Raw genomic sequence first — 10525 nt, 5'->3', positions numbered from 1 at the left:
TGGTGAAGAGTTCCCATGACCTGTTATACAACAATAGGATGATATATTTTCCAGTTTTTCACAGAATAGTCAAACACAATCAATCTGACTGGGTGTCCTTTGTGTCTTATCACTATGCCCTTCATTTATTCTGCTTCAGCTATCCTGGTCTCTTCCCTGATCCTCAATAATGACTGGCATGCTCCTACCTCAGGGCCTTTGCATGTGCTATATTCCCTGTCTCTGGAGTCTCTATACATCTACATGGCTTACTACCTTGCCTCTGCTAACTTTTTCTGCTCAAATATCAGCTTCTCAGGGAGAAGCATAAACCCCCTTCATACCCTGATTTTTAAAAAGTATGCTTGAAGTTAAAATGAACTAGATGTGTGCTTAAATTTAAAATTAACTAGAATGAAAATTTAATGCAACTGAAAACTCAGTTCCTCATTTGACTAATCACATTCAAATATTTAACATGGCTCTGGGCTATCATGTCAGAGTGCAGTTCTAGAACTTTTCTATTGTCACTGAAGGTCACATTGGATAGTGCTAATACAGAAACAAGCTGGGCTTCCCTCAGAACTTGACATAAAGCAAAGCAAAGCAGTAAGTAGCTAGAGAGAGGTGCAGAAAAGAGCAGGACAGGAGCAGTTAGTGATCATGACCTGGGAAATGGCCAAAAAGTAGCAAACAAGGTAGGTCCTTAAATTCAGCAAACCACAGGGCTAACCTCATCCTGACAGAACAGCACCACAGATGGTTCCCTCATTCCTTCTCAGCCTTCTGCACCACTTTCTGACTTCAATAACCATGGGTTCATTTCTCCAGAAGGTATGTATTAGTTTTTTAAATTTGGCTTCTTTAGGAACATGTTCTGAAATTCATCCATGATGGTGCAGGTATCAATGGTTTGTTCTGTGTGGTCCTGGGGTCTAACTCTAGTGATTTGTTTCACAGCCCTCCCCATGAAAGGCTTCTCATAATTCAATCTAAATGCCTTGTACTGACACGGGGCCTTTATTATTTAGGTTCCCAATGGAGTTGGGCAATCATTGATGCCAGGAGCAGAAAATGAAATAGGAGGGAGGCTGATAGTGTCTAATCATTTCCCCTGATTTGGGAGACCATCTGCCTTTAGAAGAGATGTACCTTCAGGTCAAAAGATCAGAGTGAAATGTCAGGAGGTGGAGAATCTGCTAGAACGACCTCCCATCCGGGCCTACAGCAGTCTCTAAAAGGGCCAGTCCAATCACTGAGGAAGACCTCAGCTCTCAGGACATCTCAGTGCAATCCCTCTCCCCTTTCCAACCTGCTCTGCCCATCACTCCCACCCAATACCCTCTACACCCAAAAAGAGGTGGGGGTGTGAGTTAATATCTGTAAAGCTGATTCATCTTCTCATCCATCATCATCCTCATGCAGAGCAGGGGGTCTTTGTTTCCAGCAGTTGTCAGTCTGCATTAGTTTCTAACATAGTAACGCCAAGTTTCTCTGTCCTACTGGCTTCCACTCTCATCTTCCCATACAGCCTCATCTCAAAACATTTGTATTCATGGTATTATTCACTGGAAAACCTTGGATAGATCCCCCCCCCCCATCAGTACCAGTTGTCACCTCCTATGTTGAGCTTAAGTTGCAATTCCAGATCACAATGAACTGTGGCCTCTGACACCAGACAGAGACCAAGAATGAAAAAACAACAGGCCTTTCATCCACACACCCACATGTTTCTTTTCCTAAGCTGTGAGACAGCAGGTGGGTAGTTCAGAGGACTCACTTGCTTATGCCTGCAAAAAGGCATCCTTTACCTTCCTAATGAGAACAAATTTCAAACCATCCTGACACTACATGTGCTTGAGTATCATCCAGGGAAATGCTAGTGCTGGCTGAATAATAAATGAATATTGATTTACAGCCCCAGGTGAAATTAAAACAGTCACTCTCGTCCCCGCATCTTTTCATCACCCCCCTGCCCCACCCCCATTCATGAGAAAAGCTGGCAGATGTAGAGAAAATTATACCAAGCACCAGCCCCCAATTTCCCCTGGTTATTAAATTATATTGACAAATTGCAATGGACTCATATTCAATGACTTCAAAATTTTGAATTAGCATCAGACCATTTGGATGAAGGGGATGGCAAGCACTGATGCTTTGACAACCAGGTATGCAGACTGGTCACTGGGGGGGGGGTGCTAATGGGCATACTGGGGAGCCCCAGCCCCATGTCTCTCCTGGCCAGCTGGCTAACCTGAGAGGTGAGGCCCTGCACAGTGTCAGGAAAGGAGAAGATGCCAGCTCCCCGGGCACCACAAAGCTGAGGTTGATGGTAAGGTCATGGGAAGCCACAAGGAAAGGTGCAGCACTGTCAGCCATGCCCTGACTGGCCAGGGACATGGAGGGCACCTTGAGGCACATGGCTGCTACTCCAAGATGCAGCCTGACTTCTGTCAAATAAGGCATTTGTCAGATTGCTGTTTTCTAATGCAGGATAAGTACTTCAAGAGTCTCTGAGGTGAGTGCTCTGATCCCTGAATGTGGCCAGCAAATCTGAGAAGAGCCACGCTGGTGATCCCACCTTCCTCCCCTTTAAATGACCATAGGTATTTAAAGCAAGTGTTACCTTTGGAGTTCACTGAAACCATGACATCCCCTCAGCAAAGCCCTCATTAACACAGAGGCACTGCCATCCCTGAATAACTCTGCTCTTCGACAAAGTGGAACCTCCTGGCTGTTGGTACCAACACCACGTGGATGCCCCAGTATCAAACTAGAGAATTCCTTAAATAACAGTAGTAACAAGATAATGCCATCTGTTAATTCTCATTACAAATGGGGCTCTTTTCCAAATGCTCAATGCACAATTCAATTTTATTTTTATCTAACCATCGCAAGATCCCTGTTAGGTGGAAATGATGGACCTTAAACAGAGCGGTTCAGTAATCTTCTCCAGGGTCAGGTCCCACAGCTAGCCAGGGATGTTGAAGGCATTTAAAGCCCTATCTACCCAATCTAAAATCCACTGCCCTTTAAACCTTAAAAAAAAAAAAAAAAGAATTTTTTTTTTGTTTTTTTTTTTTTTTTGCTCTAAAATGGCCATCAGGGCTGAATTTCAGTTTTAGCTAAATAAAAGAAACTCAATCTACAACGTTAGAACATTTGAAAGTGCATGTGCATTCAGCTTTTGCAAGTCTATTAAATGATAGCAGTGTTTGTTGTTTGTTTGTTTGGTTGGTTGGTTTTGATTTTTTTTTTAAGGGGTGAACTCACAAGGACAAAGAAAACAAGAGAAGGACAACAGCCACAAAATTATGTGAGGCAGGAAGGTAGATAGCAAGAGTGGTAGCTGCCTTCATGGAGCAGGGCAGAGAGGGGTGGTCAAGAAGCACCATGTCAAAGCATACCCCCAAATTCCCTGAGGCTCAGGAAGGGATGCCACAAGTCATTCCCTAAATGAGGAAGGCACTAAAAGCCAAAGGATTTATTGACAAAATCTTAAGAAGCCCAGACCTGCTCCACCACTACTCAGGGTATATTCATGCTGGTCTCAGTAGAGGAGAGAGTACACTCATCACAGAGAGAAAAAGAAAGACACCCCCCACCCCTACCCAGTCCCCTACCCTCTGCTCACCCCCACACAGGACATATTGGTTCAGCTGAGGGTAAGGTTACTGCCTGGTATAGAGGGGGACCAGGGGACCTGCTGCCCAGGGGATTCCTCTAACTTGAGAGAACAACAACAAAAAAACAATAATAAATAAATAAAATAAATAAATAAATAAATAAATAAAAATAAAAATAACTGAGAGTATAAAATACATAGATTCTCAAAGAAAACCAATTATATTAACATACAGTTAATAAAACATAAAAAATTGTGCCTTAGTAACTAAGTATTTCTAGATGTGTTAAATTGTAAAATCTCATAGCAGATCTAATAAGTTCGTAATTTTGAGTTATAACCAGCACAAATATTTTGAGATATCCACCGAAACTAATTTCAGATGAAGATTCATAATTTATTAGTGACAAATAATAATGCTCTAGTATATTACTGTGTTTTATTGTCTAGTTTTAGGACTGAAGAGATTGCTAAATTTCCAAGAGGTTAAATGAAAGTAAAGACATTTTCTTCTCTATTCAAATTCACATATCTCTAAATTCCATCCAAATCCAAATGCCAGCTTAAAAACCCTGCCCTACAATTAAGATCACATTTAAAAAGCATCACCCATACACACACAATATAATCAAATAATAATATAATCAAAATAATAATCTAAATATATTAAGAGGATGGAATAACACACTATATATATATATATACACACACACATATATTCATCCATTTCCAATGATTCCTAGAATTTGGGAAGTCATCTAATATGGAAAAAAAAGAGACCAAAACAAATAGAAAAAATGTCAGTAGGTAAAGTGATATCCAGGAGAAGAAAATGTTTTAAAATATTATCATTAAACATCATCAGATATAGGTGATATTCTAAATATCAGGAAAATTTAAAATATTTTTAATATTATTTTGCAAATACTATTTTAAAAAAGAATAAACACAAAATAAATTTATTAGAATTTAAAAACAACAGAAATAAACAATTCAATAAAAGCATCAAAAAAAACCAGCTGGGTTTTGTTTTAAATAAAGTATTAGTTATTGAAATAGCATTAGACATCGCTAAAGCCACAGTGGAAATGAAACAACAACATATGAAAGACTTTAAAATTCTAAGAATAAACTCATTTCCATCCAAACTTCTACATAAAATATGAGAACAAAACATTTTCAGATATTCAAAGTTGAATTAAAAAAAAATTGTTTTCTTGTATCTGTTCCCAGGAAGCTACCAGAGGGTATGTTCCTCCAAAACAAGGGAGTAAATCATGAAAGACAATAACACAGGATTGAGTGAGACACATCCCAAGAAAAAAGTAAAATGAATCCCCAGGATTGGAATGGATGGGATCCCAAGATGACAACCATGGAGTTGATTGGAACATGCCCAGCTCAGGAACACCCATTTATATCACATACTTATTTATTAGTACCAGGAAACACAAAATAGAATGCAAGAAAGGAATAAAAGACTTAAGAGCTCAGCTATGAATAATATTTATAGTCATAATAACAACATTGAATGCTGGTATAATCTAAATATACCAGGAGGATGGAATAATTAGGCAATAGGGGTCAGCCAGAGTAGATAGTCAATAAATCATGCTTATAACTGAAAAATCAAGAAGCAGAAACATCTACATGTTGCTGAGAAATTCAGAGGTTGAAGGAGCTAGGGTTAAAGGCTTAGTGGTAGACAGCTTGCCTAGCACAGGTGAAGCCCTGAGCTCAATCCCCACTATGGCAAAAATTAAAATAATTTAAAAATTAAAACAAGGGATGTGGAGGTTGAAAAGTTTTAAGTGGTTGCCCTGAAGAGGGGGTTGTTTTTTTTTTTTTTTTTTTAATATGAGCCTTGAAGAACAATCAGCTATTTAAATCACATACATGTCAAACAAGGAAAAAAATTAAAAGCAAACAAAATACTTCAGGGCAGTAATTTCTGGTATATCTGTCAGGTTCAAGCAGAGAAAAAAAGAATCATGGGAGATATATATTTATAGCAAGGAAGTGGTTAATGTGATCGTGCGGCTCACCAGGCAACAGCTGGATGCTCAAGCCCTAACAAAGGGCAAGGCTAACTTTACCAGGGCTGCTTGCTTCACTCAGCAGAAAGGAGAACTGTCAAACACCCGGCTCCTCAAGGCTGTTTCCTCTTCTAACCTTCCCTGGAGACAATCCACCTCTTTCAAACAGTCAACTTTCCAGAAAATAAAGAGGATGGAGACCCCTCCTCACACAGCTCACCTTCACAAGCACCCACAGCCACCCTGGTTTCCTGTTCAACCTGTACTTGGAAAAGTTCTTGGGGGAAAAGAGGCTGTATTTAGCCATGTTGGTCTCAGAATTTCTTTATCCCCGCCCCCCCCCCAAGGAACCAGAATGATCAAAAAGCTCACTTTAAGAGGATTTTTTAAGGCTTAAGAAATTCTACTTGAGTGCTTCAAAACAAATATCTCCGAAACATATCCAGTGTTTCCCTATCAACCCAGTAACAAATATTTACATGTTGATCACCAGGCAGAACATTCCAAAGTAACAGAAGAAAGGAGAATGGAGTGCAAGTCACTTATAGGAGGAGCCCTTGTCACGGGGAAGAACCTATTCTCCACCACTGTGCTGTGCTAGGATGTATTGTGTGCACCATATACACAGGCATATTTTAGTCTGAGCTTGGGAAATAAAAAAAGCATTCACTATGATTTCTTCACTATCCAAACAATGAACAAAAAGTCTAGAACTATTATGAGGATGGTGTTCTTCATTATATTTAGAGAAGTGAATAAAAAAAAAAACATTTACATTAAACTGTTAAATAAATACCCTTTGGAATAATTTCTTTTTCTTCTCCAAAAGAAAGCACTCTCAAAACCTCACACAGAGGGGGAAAAAAGTGCTACATTAGTTTGTTCTCACATTCCAGATGGGAAAAAAAGTACCAAGAGATTAAAGAAGTTTCCCAAGGTCAAGTACAGAGGTATTTGAATAGCAAAGTACTCAACCTTCATACAGCAACACCCATCTTGGATAAACACTCTTGTCCTTAAATACACAGATGCCCCTACTATAGGCTGGGGGTGAAGAGAGGGAGCAGAGTGAATATTGTAATGATACTTTCACACCCATGCTTTGTGCAAACTTAGAGGCAGGAGGACAAGACTCCCTCCTCCATTTTGTTCCCCTATCCCTGAAGTCCCCTAAGATGGATCTTCAAGGTACCAGCCAAGGCAGAACCACCATAGCTACTGTAAACAGGAGGGTTCAGGGGGCTCATTCCCATAGAGTAGAATGTAGGAAAGTCCTGGGCTTGTAATGTATTCAGAGTCTTCTGTGAGACTAAGTGTCTAGGCCTTATTTCCTCCATTGGAAAACAGTGGTAAAAGCTTTTCATGAAGGCTCAAATTCTGTGGTAATACAGGAGGGCAATTTGTAGACCAGAAAGAACCCTCAACTATTTATCAAGAGATCTAATCCCACCTGCCATGTATCTCTGACACTGGTATTATGTAGTCTAGACCGAGATGTTTTCTTTCTTTATCTGAGGATTTGCTTCCTTGTTATAAAATGGCGGTGGGTCTAACGCCTCTGCCTACTTCAGAAACATCATGAAGGTCTAATGGGACATCAAACAAAATGTTTAAAAAAGACACTTTTTTGAGGTGGAAAATACAAAGAGGTATAACAGACAACATATCCTGATTAGAATCCAAGCTTTCTAGAGGGAGGAAAAGAACCAATCAATCAGACTCCTATACAGTCATGTGCTAGGTAACACTTAACTGATGAACATATTGTACACAAGAGACCAAAAGGATTAACTGCCCATGCTTCTAGAGGTTTACTAGGGTTAATGGCCTCAGGAGCCTGAACCACCCACAGGCACTTCATAGGTGTTTCTGGCAACTGGGTGGATCAGTCATGTTTTCACAAAAGCTCCTCTTAATATCTGCCTCTGGTGACAGCTATTATATTTAGCCTACTATTTACATTTGCCCCTCTAATTGTACACTTTGTCTTCTTATATTATCTATTTATAATATAACTTAACAGTGCTGTCAACATCCCAGGTACTAAATGTTCAGCTCACACTCAGGAAAATAAAACCTTCCTTCACAGCAAATATAGGACTCTCCACAGGATTCCTATCTGGCTTAGCAACATAAGGTTCTTTGGGGCCAGGCACAGCCCCCGGATGTACTTGAACTGAATGTATTTAAAGTGTATGCTTTGATCAACATTAACATATTTTATACCTGTAAAATTATGGCCCAAACCAAATATTTCCATCACTCCTAAAGTATCCTTTTGATTCCTTAATAATTCCTCCCTCACTCTACCTATATCCTCAGACAACTGCTATCTGCTTTCTGTCATACAGATAAACTTGTATCTAAATTATTTTGCTGGTGCATATTTATCCATACTAGTGAGATTATTATACTATATTCATAATGCAGCTAACTTGTTCACTCTCCTTCCTCAGTGACTTTTCTTTGCTTTCCCCATCCACTTTTTCTACTAATTTGCTTTCTATTATTGTTTTATTCCTTTTTATTATTCTCTCTCTCTCTCTCTCTCTCTCTCTCTCTCATAAGAGAAAACATTCCATCCTTGACTTTCCGACTCTGGCTTATTTCACTTAGCATGATGTTTTCTAGTTCCATTTACCAGCAGATGACATAATTTCATTCTATTTTATGGCTGAGTAAAATTCCATTGTGTTTACATACCATATTTTGTTTATCCATTCATCTGTTGAAAGGCACCTATGTTGGTTCCACAACTTGGCTCTTGGGAACTGTGCTGATATAAGCATGGGTATGAAGGTATTATTACAGTATTCATTGGGATAAATACCAAGGACTGAGATGGCTGGGAAATACATGGAGGTTCATTCCTAGTCTTCAGAGGAATCTCTATAGTGTTTTCCAGAGTGGTTGTACTAATTGGTCCCACCAACAATATATAAATGTACCATTTTTTCCCTATACCTTCACCAGCATTTATTATTATTTGTATTCTCAGTGATTGTTATTCTAAATGGAGATGAAATCTCAGTATAGTTTTGATTTGCATTTCCCTGCTAAGGATGTTGAACATTTTTTCATGTTTGTTGGTCATTTGTATTTCTTCTGCTCATTTGCCCAACTATTGATTGGATATTCTGGGATTTTTTTCTTTTTTTGGTATTGTTTTTTGAGTTCTTAATATATTAAGAGTTCTTAATATATTAATCCCCTGTAGGAAGAGTAGTAAAGATTCTCTCTCATTCTATTGTCTTTTTCTTCACTTCCTTATTGTTTCCTTTATTGTGCAGAAGCTTTTAAATTTGATGCCATCCCACTTATTGATTTTTGGTTTTATTTCTTGAGCTTTAGGGGTTTTGTTAAGGAAGTTGGTGTCTGTGACAATATTTTGGAATCTTGACCCTATATTTTCTTCTAGCAGTTAGTCTTTTTGGTCTAATTCCTAGGTCTTTGATCCATAGAGTTGACTTTTAGGCAGAGTGAGAGAAAGAGATCTAGTTTCACTCTTCTACATATGAATATCCAGTTTGCCCAGCATATTTGCTAAAAAGGCTATCTTCTCCTACGTATCTTTTTGGCACCCTTGTCAAGGATAAGATGACTGTGCTTATATGGCTTTGTCTCTGTGTCTTCCTTTTTATGCCACTGTCTTTGGGTCTGTGTTTATTCCAGTACCACACTATTTCTGTGACCACAGTTTTGTAGCTTAATTTGAGATTAGGTATTGTGATGTCCCCAGCATAGTTCTTATTACTCAGGCTTGCTTTGGCTATTCTGGGTTTTTTATTCTTCCATATGATTTTTAGGACTTATTTATGCTAGTTTTGTGAAGAATGACATTGTCATTGGTATTCTGATATTGCATTGATTCTGTAGCTTACTTTTGGTAATACAGCCATTTTGATAATATTAATTCTGCCTATCCAAGAACATGGAAAGTCTTCCCATCTTCTAGTGTCTTCTACAATTTCTTTCTTCATTGTTCTATAATTTTCATTGTAGAGGTCTTTTACCTCTTCAGATTCATTCCCAAATTTTTTGAGATTATTGATAATTGTTTTAAATAAATGGAGTCACATAGTATTTACTTTTTTGCTTGTTCCTGACTTACAACACAGTTATTTAGCCTCTTGCTTCCTCTTCTTTTACTTTTTTTCCCCTTCTCTCTGTACTTCTTATACTCTGAGGCTCTTGTGTAAACAGAGAACAAAGATATGGGAGAAACAAGAGGTTTACCAGGAACCAGTGGCTCCTGCAGCCATTCTGCCTGGAATGGCCACCACCTCCCCCTCCTCCTGCTCCTGCTCCTTCCTCCCACCCTGCTATCACTGGTCTTGCCAACACCCACTTGTCCTTCAGAAGAATGGAGATTCTGCCCTCCAGGAAGTTCCCAGCACAGATCCCCGCGTCCCAGCTGATACAAAGTCTTCTCTCTGTTCTCATGTGACAGTCTCTATCAAGAGACTTTTCACCTCAAACAGACTATATCAGCTTTTGGGGCTCTCCCCAACTGTGAGCTCCTTGGGAGCAAAAGGCAAGTCTTCTGAGAAGTACTCCATAGAGCAATGTAAACTCTTTAGCCATTACTGCTATTTAACTCTATATCTCCAGTGCCTAGAGACAAAGTGACATTCAAGTAGCAATTATTATTAGTAGCAACATGTGGCCATGTAGGACTACTGTAATTATCATGGGAATCAGCATAATTTACAACATGACCACTTCAGGAGGTTGGGCCCAGACACTGGCCAAGAGCTCAAGGCAAAGAAGTCATGGTCCTCCAAAGGGAGAAGAAGATAACAGGGTGGTCACAGATCAGAACAGTGAGCTCACAAGCAACAACTTGGATTCTAGAGCCTTGGAATCAAATACTACCATCTCCTTC

The sequence above is a fragment of the Callospermophilus lateralis genome, chromosome 11 (assembly GCF_048772815.1).
Source record: "Callospermophilus lateralis isolate mCalLat2 chromosome 11, mCalLat2.hap1, whole genome shotgun sequence".
Classification (NCBI taxonomy): domain Eukaryota; kingdom Metazoa; phylum Chordata; class Mammalia; order Rodentia; family Sciuridae; genus Callospermophilus; species Callospermophilus lateralis.
This window is presented reverse-complemented; position numbering follows the sequence as displayed.